Genomic DNA, 15559 nt, shown 5'->3' on the forward strand with positions numbered 1-15559 from the left:
TGTAGACACTGAACAAGAAATTTTTACAAACTATTTAATCTACTCATATATTGGCCATATTGAAACAAAGTTTTTTGTCTTTTTTTTTTTTTCCTGTTTAATTTCCTTTGAACACAGTTGTTCTACAAGCTCAAACATGTACATTGAATTCCTCCTGACATTTCATTTACTATTACATTCCTTGGGCTAACAGCAGGTTTTTAATCTCAAACAGATTTTCATGCCTCAATCATCTTAAAATATTTGCTGAAACTGATATTAAAAGAAACTGATGTAGCAATGCCAACATGCTTTAGATGGAGGTTTTCATTCCACACAGTATGGGAAACAATTTTTGATCAGACCATTTTCAACCTAAGGTAAATTTGGAACCAAACTGATTTATTTTGGGGTTCTCTTTACAGCTTCCTCAATAACAAATTCAATCTGTGCCCAGCTTCTAAAGTTAATCAGAGGCAGTATCATTTTTTCCACTGGTACTTAATTTTTTTTCTTATTTTTTACTGTCCAAGATCTTGGGTCTCAGAAGAAAACAAATTGCTTCCATTTCAACCAAGTACTCTATTCCCCATGGACTAGATATCTCCTTTAATTTCCATATCCTTCTGTGGCATCTCCATACTTGAATCTTTTAACTTCATAAAAGAAGTCCTGTTTGTGTTCTTTCTTTTGAATTGTTAAATGATCAAAACCACTCTTGTTCTTTCTCTTCCAAATGAATGCAAATTACCTTGTGAGGGCTTGTCCCAGTCACTGACATTCTTGCTGCAGTAGAAATTGGTCCTTTCCTCTTAGGTCCTCCTCTGCCTGTGTTGTCAATCTTCCGGTTGACTCTCCACTTAATTTCTAGTGGAAAATAATTGTGATTGCTTTATATTTCTAGAGGGCTTCACTTAAATCTCTAATTATGCTCCAAACATGTATAGCTTCCTATCGTATTTGGTTGGACTCAAGCTTACCTGCCCACTATACTTCCTATAGCCCCTAGCACCTAATTTGAAAATAATAGGCACTAACTTAATGTTGTTTGAATTGAATACCTGTGTTGGAATGAATATTACTGATTCTGCTTCTTTTGTTTCCTGGCCATATATTAAGTACCAACCACCCGGTTATACGACAGTGCTGTAATATAGCTAAAGCTCTATTAGTTTACAGGAGGAAACTAAACAATCATGGTTATTGATCTCATGAAGGTTAGTGGGTATCTGCTCTGTGCCCACCTTTATTCAAAATATCATTGCAATTTTTATAAGTGCCTTGAAGATAATTAAGATAAGTCATATAATTTATTATATAAATTTATATAATTATATAATTATGCAATCTGTATATTTATATATTATGATTTACATATTTATATATAAACGTATATATTATATGAATAAGTTATAATTAATAAATTATATACTCTTGCCTATATCAAAAATGTTGTGCTCTAATCCCAGTCCCCTTTGCAGCTAGGATTGGTCATATCGCACAGTTCCAGACAGGACACATGCTGATAGATGTGAGGGAGCTTCTGGGAAATCTTTCATTTATTTTTTAAATTTTTTGAGAAAAAGGGAATAGCATCAGTGACATTGTTCCTTTACCCCATAACCAACCTTCAACAAAGACACAATATCTGGCCCTGTGGCAGCCACCTCCTAATGGGAAGGTGAGGACACCAGACTCCCCAGGGAGCAGCTAGCCCTGTCATCCCTGGAATGCTGAGTCATTGCCCACAATTGACTAACTCTTGACTTCTGGTTGTCAGAAAAGGAAATCCTTCTATGCTTCTGTTGCTCTTTCTTGAATCTCATCCTCATTTCACAGAAAGGCACAAAAAGGAAAACGTGAGTCAGAGACGCTAAGGGGTCTAAGGCTGTGCATTTGTTCTGTGACATGTGGGGCAAAGTTTAACAATGAATGCAAAAGCTGACTTTTCTACGACCTCTATTCGAGTGTTCCAGGTGATAAGTTAGGCAACCTGAACTCTACGTACATACACATTTGTACTAGTTGTAACATTTCATAGCCAATGTGCTTTAAGGCACTCATTGCCCAATCTTATCTTTGAATCTTTCACTTGTGGTATATAATTTGTTTCTTAATAATTTTCAAATAATGTAGCTAAGCAAGGGGTGTTAGAGATAAATTTTTCCAATTTATATACTGTCTGTCTTACTTAAAATAAAAGCATTTTTATGGAAATCTGCCCCACCGATGCAAGATCAGAATGCCTCCTCTGAAAAGTTCTCTTCAAAAAAGTAGGAACCCATGTCATAAAACAACGTGGGCATTATTCCCACAGATAAGGCCCTACTATACAAAAGACTGTGTACAAATTTATCTGCGGCCAAAATGTTGGTTTTCCCTCATGAAAATATTGCCCCCAAATTCCGATCATTCTGAAAAACAATTAACCTGTCAAGTTTAAAGTTTTTTGGGACTATATCCTGCCATTGATATTTATTTTAATCTCCTACTGATTTCTGTGGGAATTCTTCTTGTAGAATTTAGGCAGGATATAGCCCCAAAGGAATTTCTGCAAAGAAGCTTCCCACTTTCAACTCTTTGTGTTTGATTTTTATTAAGTTTAGGTCATGACGCTGTACATCTAAAAATAGATTTACAGGCTAAACCTCTGATAAGGTCTTCTATTTTTAGATTGAGGCTGAAAGGTCAATGAGAATGCTAAAATCTCACAGGAACAACTACATTATAAATGATTTTTAACCATATGTTTGGTCCAGTTTTTTTTAAAGGAATATATTATTTTAATATATCTTTTTTACTTTATATGTCCCAAGATGTCTATCTGCCATGAGATTTATTTTTTTAAATGCCCGCTTAAAAAAAATAAAAATAAAATAAAATGCCCACTTAGACCATGTTTGAAACATTTTAAAACAGTAGATAATAGTAGATAGTCATTAAAAATTATAGTAATAGGGGTACCTGGGTGGCTCAATCAGGAAAATGTCCAACTCTTGATTTTGGCTCAGGTCATGATCTTATGGTCATGGAATTGAACCCCACAGTGGTCTCTGTGCTCTAAGTAGAGTCTGCTTCAGATTCTTTCTCCTTCTCCCTGCCTGTCCCCCGTCTCTCTTCACTCGCTCTCTTTCTCTCTCTCTAAAATAAATACAATCCTAAAAAGAAAATTGTACTAATGATGACTATAGAAGTATGGATCTTGGAAATGCTTTGGCATGTTGTAAAGTTTTAAAAAAGCAAAGTAGAAAATTATATAATTATATGTATACATATTTGCAATAATGTAAAAATGTGACTAAATAACGATTGGATGATAATAGAAATTTAAATTTTGTCTTTTAATTGGTGAATTTTCTCTCTTATCAAACTGCCTAATGTTTTGTATCTTATTTATTAATGTTAAAATTCAAATGCCAACAACTAATATCATTTACCTTTAAATTCACCAAATTCATATGAACTTAAAGTTATGACAAAAACTGAAAAAACTCAGAGTAAGGACTCTTAAGAAAATGCTGGTGAGCACAGCTTAACATATAGACTTATCAAATCACTCTGTGGTATGCCTGAAGCCAGTGTAACATTGTGTGTCAACTAAACTTCAATAAAAGATAAGAATGTGCTGGTAGTTTCAGTTTTTAAATCAGTGATCTCTGGATCCCTTCTAAAGCAGCAAAGGGCCTCTATGGTCATGTGGTAACCTTTTTTTTTTTTTTTCTTTTCTATTGTCATGAAAATATCTTTTTTTTTTTTTTTTTTTTTTTTGTCATGAAAATATCTTTATAAGTTATGAGATACTTACAAAAATTGACCCAAGAGAATTTTTGACCTGGTTCTGTCTACTTGATAGGGTTATTCTGTGATCCAAATGAGATGGTGTTTCTCTGAACACTTTGAAAAGTACACATGAGAAGCAGCATAATAATTTTCAATATTACTCCAAATATTTTCCAGATTAAGCCCATCATTGGATCTCAATTGTATAATAAAGAAATACAATGAAATGAAACAAATACGAAACAGGTAATTATAACATGGACTCACACTGTTCCTTGTCCCTTAAGAAGAAACTGATGCTAAAATAATTTACTGTTTGAAGCTGCTGCGCTGAGAAGCTCTCATGCTGGAGAAACAATGTCCTGGCTCCATGATACAAACTGCAGATCAACCTCATCCCTCCATTTCGCTACCTGAATTCATTCTGAGAATGTGTAAAAGTGGGGCTGAGTCTCTTAGATCCTTTTTTTAATATGGGACTCAGTTTGAGGAGTGTAGTTAGCAGACAGCTTTTGCACCAAGGTCATATTCTTTTCAGGATGGTCCCCAATGATGGTTGATGCCAGAGCAAGGCTGAGGTACAAAGCCTGCTCACCATTTCTGCCTGACTGGCAACCTTGCTCTGGACCTCCCCACCGGCTGCACTGAGATTTTGTCAGGTGTATCAGGGCCTGTCAGCTCCTCTAGTACAACCTTGCTTCCTCTCTTTGCCTCTCACAGAAGCCTTTGGTAGTCCTATCTCCACCCAGTGTCCGCTTCCCAAGAACCCAACGGGCTCCAAGAGTCGTCCAAGAAAGCTGGCAGGAAAGATGTGCTTCCGAGACTGGATCTCCAGCCACCCATTTGACAATGACCATCCCAGTGGTGTGCGAGCTGTGAATAGACCCTGGCACAAAGAGGCAGCCCAATCACTAAAGAGTCACTGATGTGACTTGGGAGACTATTCCTATGGAAGGAAATCCCATGACTGGTGAATCTAACAAGAATTGGAAACAGCATACAGAATAACAGCAGAATCAGTTGGTTGCCATTAAGTCACTGCAGTGTCCTTCCGAATGAAAAGCTGATACTTTTTAACAAATAATTAAGAATCAAGTATAAAGACCAGAGTCCTCATTGCTAGTCTAAAAGAAGCCACTTTTCTCTCTTGGGAGAAGAGAAAAGGCCTAAAAAAGACTGAGGATTTACATTATAGCCACTCATCTCCAAAGACAATTGCAGCCTCAGCTGAAGCAGCTCAGTTCTACCAAATTTGGTTAGGTAGACCTGGAATCCAGACAACTGAGATACAGATAGCTGGGCAGATGTCCCTTGAGATTTGAATTCCCAAAACTCTTTTTTTTTTTTTAAATAATAAACTTAATTTTTAGAGCACTTTTAGATTCACAGCAAAATTGAGTAGAAAGTACAGAATGTTCCCATATATGCACAACCTCCCCCCATCAACATCCAGACTCTTTTGAACCTTCTGAACCTACAAAGGTGAGCCAGTCCTTCTTCTCAAGAGCTATCTCCACTCTCATGGAGGAAGAAAGGACAGAGCTACTCCGCTACTCCCCTGCAGATCTCTCAGTATATTGCCCATCACTATAGTTCAGTCACAGCATAACTGAGCCAGGGACATGCTGCCTCTTAAAGGGATAAAGAGCCTTTGCCACAATACCAGCAGCAATGTGGGATGGCAGGAGTCAGGGCAGTCCTTGAGGGACTGGATTCAGAGGTTTTTAATCAAGAGGACTGGAAAATAAGAGAGAGTTTATTGACTTAGAGCATCTCTTGTGATATGGGACTTAACACTCTGCCAAGGACCCCATGGGGTGATGCAAACCTGCTGCTGGAATGGCTCCTGAGGAGCCTAAAGAAAGCAATGGTTCATTGTAAATGGAACTGAAATTCCTGACTTATTAGGGGGGATTGTAGAGAAGTGATGAAAAGGCTCAGAAACATGACCATGATAGAGTGGTAACATTCTGGTGATGCCCTCAAATCATTCGTATTTGTCCCCGCCTCCCCCAACAGAGGAATGCTCAGAGGACACAGGAGACTCAGAGGCTCCAGAATTAGCTGATAAACGAGGATATCAGCCTCATTAAGAGGCCTGCTCTGTAGCCCAGGGCCAAGAGAGGAAAAGCTTGCCTCATTGAAAGCAGAAGAACTGCAAAGGCCTAAAGCTATGAAGCTAGTGGCTTTTAAATATCAAAAATCTGAAAAAATAAATAAATAAATAAATAAATAGATAGATAAATAAATAAATAAATACCAAAAATCTGGGAAGCAGGGATTTACAATGATCGTAACAACTATCCAGGTCAGAGTGGCCCCTGATGGGGTTTGCTTCATGGGGAGGTGTGGAGATGATGAACAGAACATGGAGTCCTCAGCAGAAAAATACATGTGCAACCAGTGAGGGGGCTATTTCACGAATAATCAGAAGAAAGCAAGAGCATATGAATGGGAGAGAGCTGGCTGTCACTCCATGAAATAAGCCATAATCCTGAGGCAGTTTTCAAAGCCGGGAGCCATTAACTGAAGAAAGAGCTATTTCCACAGGAGGCAAGACCCTTCAGCAATACTGCAAATGCGTGCTGCAACCATGCCTCCACTTGTTCTCCCGAAGAACCTAGAACAATCTACTCAGGTTACTATTCCCTGAGGAGAGGGCATTTCAGGGACTATTAGACACAGGTCTGAGTTGATATGGATACCTAGACAGCTAAATTATCCCCTTGGCTTCCCTATCATCATAGAAATATATGGGGTCCAGGTAATAATTCGATTCCTGGAACAAACCCAACTTACTGTGAGACTATGGGTCTCCAAATCCACCCAAAGGTCTTTTCTAAAGTTCCCAAGCCTACACATACATTTGACTTTCTTGAAAATCACAGTCACCTTCACAATAGGTTCTAGGCCTGTGTAGTGAGAGCTATGGGCAAACCTCCATCATTGCCCCACCACCACAGTCAAGAGAGTAAATGGAAAGTATACGCCAGGAAGGATAACAGGACAGTGCCACACTTACAGATCTAAAGACAAAGAGGTCCCGGTGTCTATTATAGCTCCATTTTATTTGTCACGCTGGCTCCTGCAAGAAATGGTTGGATCCTGGAAAATGATTATAGACTTCAAGTTAGGCTGACCAGCCACCAGGATAGAGGCAGCATCATTGCTGTAGCAGATGAATATGGCCTCAGCCACATGGCATGTAGCTAGTGACTTAATTAGGACATTCTTTCCCAATCAACAGAGAAGAGCAGGAACCATTAGCTTTCTCTTGGAAAAAATAAACTTGCACATTCACAGTTTTTCCCCAAGGCTTTCTTGATGACCTCATCCCACCATATCATCTGTAGAGATCTAGACTTTTTTGGATATTCTACAAAACACCACATGGATCTATTTTATCAGTGACATCAAGCTAATCTGGCAGGATGAGCAAGAAGGGCGTGTGGAGACAGTTGTACTCTGGAGGACAGAGAAATGATCTGTGAACATTCAGAGACTGTCACTCCTGTAAAGATATGGGAGCTCTGGTGGTCAAGGACATGTCAAGACATTCCCTTCACAGGAATAGGCAGTGTTGCATTTTGAATTACTACCACTTGGAACAAATCACAACTCTTGGTACATGTGGTACATGCCTCATTTTGGAGGCAACACATTCCGTATCTGGGAATACCGCTCTGCCCATACGTTGACGAGGAAGGTGCTCTACAAGCACTGGAATTAAGATTTGAAGGCATTGCAGCACCAGCTCAAGAACAATTCTCTGTGAGGATAGGATCCCATCTTCCAAGACAGGTTGCATACACTAAATTAGAAGCCTTTATACGGTGCTGTGGACCCCAATATGAAGAGCACGTTGGTTTGGGTACAAGGATGAGCCATCATCATTCCTAGAGACTCACCCTTACAACTCTGGACTCCCCAGGGTTATAGGTCCTGGTCCTCAAAGGAGAAAAATAAACATAACAGTTAACATTTAATAAACCCTTAATATGTGCCAGACACTATTGTCTGTGGTCTACAGGTGTCAAGCCATTAATCCCATCAAAACATTGTGGAGTACTTACTATCATCAACTTCTGGCTAATGGAGAAACCAAAGCACAAAAAGGAAAGTTGCCCAAGTTCACATATTTATTAAGTGTAAAATTCAACCACTATGAATACCAAAATTTATGACATAGTGTGTCAGATAACATTCAGTTGATATTAGCCAGACAAGACCTAATGGTCACATGAGATGTTACAGACGGGCCTTCACCACGTGGGGCTCAGAGGCAAGAGAAGAGCTAATTACTTCTAGCAAAGTCATGATGTGTCTCCAAAATCACCAGAGCTCCTGCTATTGCTCTCAGCACAGGGTCTAGGCAGCATCTGCAAGACACACTGAGCCGTGAGGGCCAGATGTAAGAGTTGCTTGCATCGCAATTTGCACCAGTAGGGGAGCATTCTTGTTCTTTGGGCCAAAGAACAGTTGTTTAGGGCCACCGTATATGGACCAGTGCAGCTCGCAGATTTATGATTTATTTTTCTTTCAAAATCAAAGAGGAGTTCCCTTAGATCATAGGACTCTCAGAAGCCTTATGAAAGTGAAAGATCCTTGCACTTCTATGGCATTTATTTTTCAGGTTGGGTAGTCATGTATCTTACAAGGTAATAGGGAGCCTGCCTGCCATGTTTTCTATATGTCACTAGGGTGATGGCCAGTTGTGATGTTCTGAGAATTGATGGTGTAATTACTTATCCTTGCTGAATGACTTGGGACACAGACACGGAAAGGTGACATAACCCTGTGACAAGGCAGTGAAGATGTACAGCTGTCGCTGTCACAGGAAAACAAACTTCGGCTATTTACTGCTTTTGGAGATAGAGAAAAAAGCATTTGTCAAATCAATGGGTGCTTAGTAAGGGCCATATTGATTTGCTCCCATGAAGAGACCACATCTTGTACAAAATCGCAAAATTGAATCCCCACTTGATTAAACTTCTGATAATCTATAGCCATTCTCTGTGATCAGTCTGCCTTTTCACTAGCTGAGCTGGACAGCTAACTATGAAAGTGATGAGGATCTCCACTCTCACATTTTTCAAGCCTTAAATGATATTGCAAATATTTGTAATTTCGCCAGGTCTGTGGTCATGCCTTTGATTTATTCCCATTGTGGGTGGAAAAGACCCCAGAAGCTTCCACTTTAGCTATTCCTAACAATGATAATAGCACTGCACTGGTGAATACTCAATCATCGCTCCTCAGGAAAATGTGTGTATATATATATATATACACTAAGGTTGAGGGATCGAAGACTATCGATACTAGGTCTTCGGAGACACTATTTACGAGAGAAAAGCACAGGGTAAAAGCAAGAGCAAGTGTCTGATCTTCTGTGGTCCTTGAATTCTGGAACAGCACAGATAGATCTTACAGAACTTGACAAATGATATTAGGAAAGATACCCCAGCTTTCAGACTTGGAGATTTTTAAGCTCCATGATTAGGGAAGTACCAGCCTCTCCCCTGGCAGGATCAAAGGCTTGAGTTCAAGTCTCATGGTTACAGTAGTATAACAAAGCAGATCATTGGCCTCTGAATTCCTACCCTGGTGATTAGGGGCCTGGGGTCTGGAACATGTAGCCTGAGTCCACTTCCTCAGTACCTCCCAACCTTGATTGCTAGAGCTGGCTAGAGCAATATCTAGGGAGATTCCCAGGAGGCTAGCCTGCAAAGAGTTAGTGCTAGGTTGACCATAAAGATCTAGGTAACTTCCTTTTCCTTCTTCTGGTTATTTTTAAAATATCCATTGAATCATTTGAGGAATGCTAATCAGGAGATTCAAAAAATATTATCAGGTTGCTATTGCAAAGCTTCTCAGATGCACTCCTGGCTTCTTCAATCAAAGGACTTTGAGGGGCAGCCTGGGTGGCTCAGCGGTTTAGCGCCTCCTTCGGCCCAGGGCGTGATCCTAGAGACCTGGGATTGAGTCCCACATTGGGCTCCCTGCATGGAGCCTGCTCCTCCCTCTGCCTGTGTCTCTGACTCTGTGTGTGTGTGTGTGTGTGTGTCTCATGAATGAATAAAATCTTAAAAAAAAAAAAAGACTTTGAGTGTGGAATCAAAGGAAGAACGGACATTATGATCGTGTCTAAGCCAGAGCTTTGCTCACCTGACCTGTCCTTGCTCAGATATACATATCCAGTAGGACCTGGATGCTCGGTCTTCAGAGCCCTCTCTAGTCAGACTGACGAGGGGAGAAGTTAGCCACGTATATTAGATTTACTCCAACATTTTTTATCTCCCAATGTCTTTGGATTTCTTTACTGATTTCATTCCAAACATTTTCTGCCTCCTCAGTTTGATTCAGCAAGAGCCACCTGAGACTTTATTTTAGTCACTCAACCCAATCTTTATCATTACTTCCAGCTGTTAAAGCCACACTGAATCCAGAACTCTGGCATTCCTATGGATAAAGTCAGCCCAACCTAAAACTCTGTGTCCCCCTTTGTTCAAGCAAGCTTAGACCCATTCCCCAGATTATTCCGGATATGAATTAGGAAATTACTCTAGTTCTTGTTGTGTGAATCACATCCTACTGGTCTTGACTATTTAATCTCACCTCCCTGCCCCCTGCCCCCAGTGTGATGGGATCTGATTTAGTTTAGGTTTAGATATAATAGAGTGTGATGATGAGGTTAACTGGCTTCCCACTGAAATATAATTCCCTCCTGCCACTGAGATTCTAAGTCTTTAAATAAGGCAGGAAAAAGCTCTCAGGAAGTAGAAAGGAATGGCTTCACCTGGTATGGGAAGTTTGTTGGGGTTAGATGCCTGAATTCCTTTACGCCTGTAAATCCATCCCAGAGAACCCCACATTAGTGCTAGTTGTTCCATTAATACCAACCATGTCCCTGGCTGTTTTATCAGATTTCTGCGAAGGTTGTAAAGCACAAGGGTATGGAGATCTACAACTGCAGAAACGCATAGCACATCTGCTTTTTCTGCTATTTCTGTGCTCACGAAAAGATGAGAGATTCATTTAGCCATTGGAGGAAGCCCCTGAGATTTAATCTATACATTGAGCCATGAATTTGAAACATTGAACTCATCATGGTCTTTCTTTAATCTTTTCAGTGTCAATAAAAGCACACCACAGATGCTGTGTCTTGGCCATGTCAGCTCAGCCCCTCGAATCCTCGCCTTTGATGGATATCTCAGATATCTGATTAAGCTGTTTGCCGCTGTGTGCCATGGCAGCCACATTTCCATACCTTGACGCTGTGTAGACGCCACTGCCTTCAACACTTGATTGACCTTCAGCAGACGCCACTGCTGAGTAATTGCCACTTCCCAGGGGACTTCTGACTACAACTCTAATATCAATTTCTGAGTCCATTAACATATTTGTGTCTGGAAAAGGCAGGAACCCCTACAACACTGGTGCAACTACTATAGGATCTCACGGAAGAGGATATGTTTCTTCTCTCTACGTTGTACCCGTGTGGGCCTCATCTTGAGGCTCTTTCACCTACAGGCTCTAGGAAGTATGCCAGTAGCAACCAATGCAGGTCATGTGGGAGAAAGAGTGGCTTTTCTTGGCTCTGTGTCATGAACCAGGAACTCGAGCCAAAGCCTAGATCCAACAGAACTTCCTCATGTCCTTTTGCCGCGAGAATGAGTTACCTTCTACAGTGTGCATTCATAATTGTGGATTCTGCTAAAAATCATCTTTTATACTTGAAACAACCCTCTGTCCTTTCTGGATTCTTTACTTTGTTATTACCATGAGGCCAGGTTAGTGTAAGCTCTATCAAGGCAGACACTTTCTTTTATGATTTTTTTGCGCCGTGTTCAATAAATACTCAAAAAGTATATGTGCAGTGGAGGAGAAAGACTAGTCTTGGAGAAATCTTCCCTGTAGCACCCAGACGTGCCTACAGATGAGCAATCCAAGCCGATATCTGCTATGCGCTGGATTGTAGAGTATAAAATAGTCTCTTTCCCTCGGTGTAATTTCTGTTAGGTTTGTTTTCCTTTGCCTCTTGTGATCTGAGTGGCCTATTAGTGGCCAGGGTTTGGATGTGGATAAAAAGGAATGAGTAAATAAGGCCTATTTTTAGCCTAGACTCCCCTAACCTGTCTAGTCTATACAAATGAAGTCACCCAGGCTCTTAGGTTTCCAGCAAATGAGAGATTGATCTTATGCAGGAGTTGCATTAAGACGAGACTCTAAGAACACCAAAATCCCCTGATCCCTGCCTTGGCTAGCCATGCTTCCTTCTCAAAAGACCCTCTATGTACAATTGTGGCAACATAGGAAACACAGTACTCTCTTATTAACTGGGGATTTTGTGCCAGAGTAGAACCCCAGTGAGTAAAGTTGAATCATGTGGAAGTATTTTATTTTTCCTATACCAGTTAGGTCTAAATATTCCTGAGTCAAGGAGGCTTTCATGCCTGTTCTTTTCCTCCCAAAGTTTGAACCAGCATCTCAGAACTCACTATAACAATGAAATACAAAACCCTACCTGCCCAAATGATCACTGGAGAGGCCATGTTTCCCTCATGGATAAGTCACTATTAGGAGAAGTGGTTTCGATGACCAGCCTGCAATCTGAACAATTAAAATCCTCACCCTTCCTAAAAAAAAATAAATAAATAAAATAAAATAAAATAAAATAAAATAAAATAAAATAAAATAAAATCCTCACCCTTCCTCCTCAGGATGAAGATGAGAATGGAGAGGACAGAGCCAGCACACCCTGGCTCACAAAAACTGAGGCCCTCAACACTGAGGATTTGAAGCCAAAGACTTGAAATAGCCAAAGGCATACTTGGTTTGCGGTTTCTCTTCTCACTATCTTCCCTGTGCCCCCCAACAAAGAACAGCTGATGGAGAAGCCTCAAGTTCAGGATTCCAGCCATGCAGCTTTTTATTTTCTCCTTGGAGTCCTATCTAATAGAAGAGCGAAATTCCTATTAAAATGTGTATGAAAACATATTGCTGTATATTTGGAAATAGAATGGCATAACGCAAGGTGACTTTAAGCACTATGTAATCTGTCTTCCTATCCCCTGAGAGAACAGCTCACAGGTCATTTTGAAAACATCGTTATGTATCATTTCCTTAGGGCTCTGGAACAGAGAGTGGTTTGGGGTTGTGCAAGAAACAGATGCTGACGTAGGGAATCAAGGGCAAGTTGTTGATCTGGGATGTGATCTTGGGAAGGGATCATGGGGCATGGAGAAGCGAGGCAGCAAGGGGAAGGTGTTGATACAGGGCATGTTAAGAAGCAGCTTACTGCTTAGGACATTCAAGGGGTTGGTGCAGATACAGACAGAGGTACTTCTCCCTAAGAGGTGAGGAAGTTGGGTTGTTTACCCCCCAATTCCTATCCATCATGGCCCATAGGGTGCTACAGGGGCATAACTTCTCGAATCTGGGCATGCCAGAAGTCCTCAGGCAGAGATCTCCATGAGACTCTGGAAGAAAGGCTTACTCCTCAGAAAGAAGGTGAGACCACAAAACGTGGTCAGGAGCTCCCATAGCTCCTACTGCCCTGTTTAAACTACCATTGGTAAAGTTACCTTGGGTTAATGCTCTTAACCAGATTACCTCCCCAAAATCTGATTTAAATCCTTTTTAATATCTTCAGAAGACTATAAAATAATGTTTTTCAATCTTCATCGATAGAATAACATCTGCTTATGTATATTTCTTCAAGATCATCATGTGTCTCCTCAACCTTTATGAAACATATCTATAAAATAGTATTAAAGACCATCTTTGTCATGAGCCTATATTATTGCTCATTCACATTTGGTAATATGCTGCATTTCTATTCCCTCTCCTGACAAAAAAGGAATGTTAGATAATATTTTTTTATCGTAAAATATATATATATATATATATATTTGATTGTTTACTCTGTCCCGGGCACTGTTTTAAAGTGAACACATGATTTAAATCACTAAATCCTCACAATCAACCTGTGAAGGTGGGACCTTTATTGGATCCTTTTGACGGATGAAGAAAACAAGGAAATGAGGGGCTAGTTCATAGAGCAGGAAAGAACCCACCCAGGCAGGCCGTCTTCAGAGCCTCACGTGATTGTCATCTCCGGCCTATACCGCCAAGAGAAGTACAGCACCACAGATTTTGCATCCTGTTCTTCATATCAAATGTCACAATAGGATTCTTATGCTTTCCTGAACTCTAGTGCTGCTGCTGTGAGTCATGGCATCTTCATGACTCAAAGTCAGTCCTGTCTAAGCAGTATAGTAAGGGACCTCCCCTTTGGTCCTGATGATCTAAGTTCTGTTTAGGTTTGTCAAGGTCACCAACATTTAACCTCTTTTTGTTGGTTTTGATTTTTTTTTTTATTTCTTTATTCATGAGAGACACACAGAGAGAGGCAGAGACACAGGCAGAGGGAGAAGCAGCCCCTCAGGGAGCCGGATGCAGGACTCGGTTCCAGGATGCCAGGACCATGACCTGAGCTGAAGGCAGACACTCAACCACTGAGCCACCCAGGTGCCCCTGATTTTTAAAAAAAAAAAAAAAACACTGTTAGGTACCATTAGATTCTAAACTAATTACTGAGGTCTTGATATTTGCCATGAACAAGATCTAAAGTTACAAAATAATTTTTCTTTTTCTTCTTAAACACCATATGTAGGTCTTCCTGTTCTATGATAATAGAAAATTAACACAGGGATCGGAGAGGCCTCTCTCACTGTAGTGAGTGCTCTTAGGAAGCTTCCATCCTGGGCCATTCCATTTTGATAAGAAGAATGGGATATATCAAATTGCTATTTATTTCTTATGGATAAATCTCTGGGATTAGAACTGGATTAAGAGATTTATGGGTAATGATAAGCATTCTAAATCCCCACATTGAAAGGAAGATAATTGGTACTAGAAGTAATGGCATGATATAAAAAGTTTTTTAACTATCGTGCATAAAAAGCGTATCACCAATAACGTTCATCAGAAGTCAGATGCTCATTATATTTCGTAAAACTTACTAATTTTTTCCTTGATTACTTGCACTATATTGAAAAATGGAGTTGGATGTTGGGTTTTTGAGAAATCATGTTTAACTTTAAATGTATGTGATGCTATTCACTAACCTATTTCTATATTCTGATAACAAAATGTGTAAACGTTTTGGGAGGCCTCAGGGATTTTCACATTTCAAACCTTTTTTTGCAGGGATGCCTTGAAGCATTCTAAAATAACAAACACTATCAGTATCCTGTTGGTTCCAAATGTTTTTGATTTATTCCCACTTTCAGACCAAAGGAACTTATTAAAACCTGGCAATTCTTTTACTTTTGACTTTTCTCAAACGAATTTCAAAAGTTTCCATGGCTAATAGAAAAGAACAACAGTGTAGATATTTTACCTTTTGTGGCCTTTTTCTAAGTACAACAAGAATCAAAGTCCCCTCATTATAGAGAAGATAACGTGTCAAAAGACAGTTACTGTTTATTTTGGGAGAAAATCAAGTAAAAAATTTTAAAATATGGCAGCAGCTGTATTTTCATCATGAACAGTCCAGTTCCTCATCAATTTCATTCAGAAATCTCCCAAGAAACTCTCCGGCCCTTTAATCCACTTTGATTAAACCAATGAAAGAGAGCGAGGTTTATAGTCTAAGCTGATGGGTTCTCCAAGTTGCAACCTACCGGCTGATCAATGTAGGCACCGTGTTGGTTTCAGACACAAGTTTCTTCGATGCTGTTCACATCCTTTCAAGTAGCAGCGACTCATCAGCCGTTCACCAACTATGTGATCCACA

General features: G+C 40.0%; 1 long non-coding RNA gene across 3 annotated transcripts in view; it reads right to left on the minus strand.

Annotated features, from left to right (window-relative positions):
• The window catches only part of LOC112651139 (uncharacterized), a 41199-nt gene extending 25651 nt beyond the window's left edge, over positions 1 to 15548 (minus strand). For all 3 annotated transcript variants that reach the window (XR_007402718.1, XR_003130625.3, XR_003130624.3), the window contains exons 1-2: positions 15447 to 15548; positions 731 to 846 (exon numbers count right to left, since the gene is read on the minus strand). This is a non-coding gene — a long non-coding RNA (uncharacterized LOC112651139). The remainder of the gene's footprint in view (positions 1 to 730; positions 847 to 15446) is intronic.
• Between the last annotated feature and the right edge of the window lie 11 nt (positions 15549 to 15559).

This window comes from Canis lupus, chromosome 16 (genome assembly GCF_003254725.2).
Source record: "Canis lupus dingo isolate Sandy chromosome 16, ASM325472v2, whole genome shotgun sequence".
NCBI lineage: Eukaryota > Metazoa > Chordata > Mammalia > Carnivora > Canidae > Canis > Canis lupus.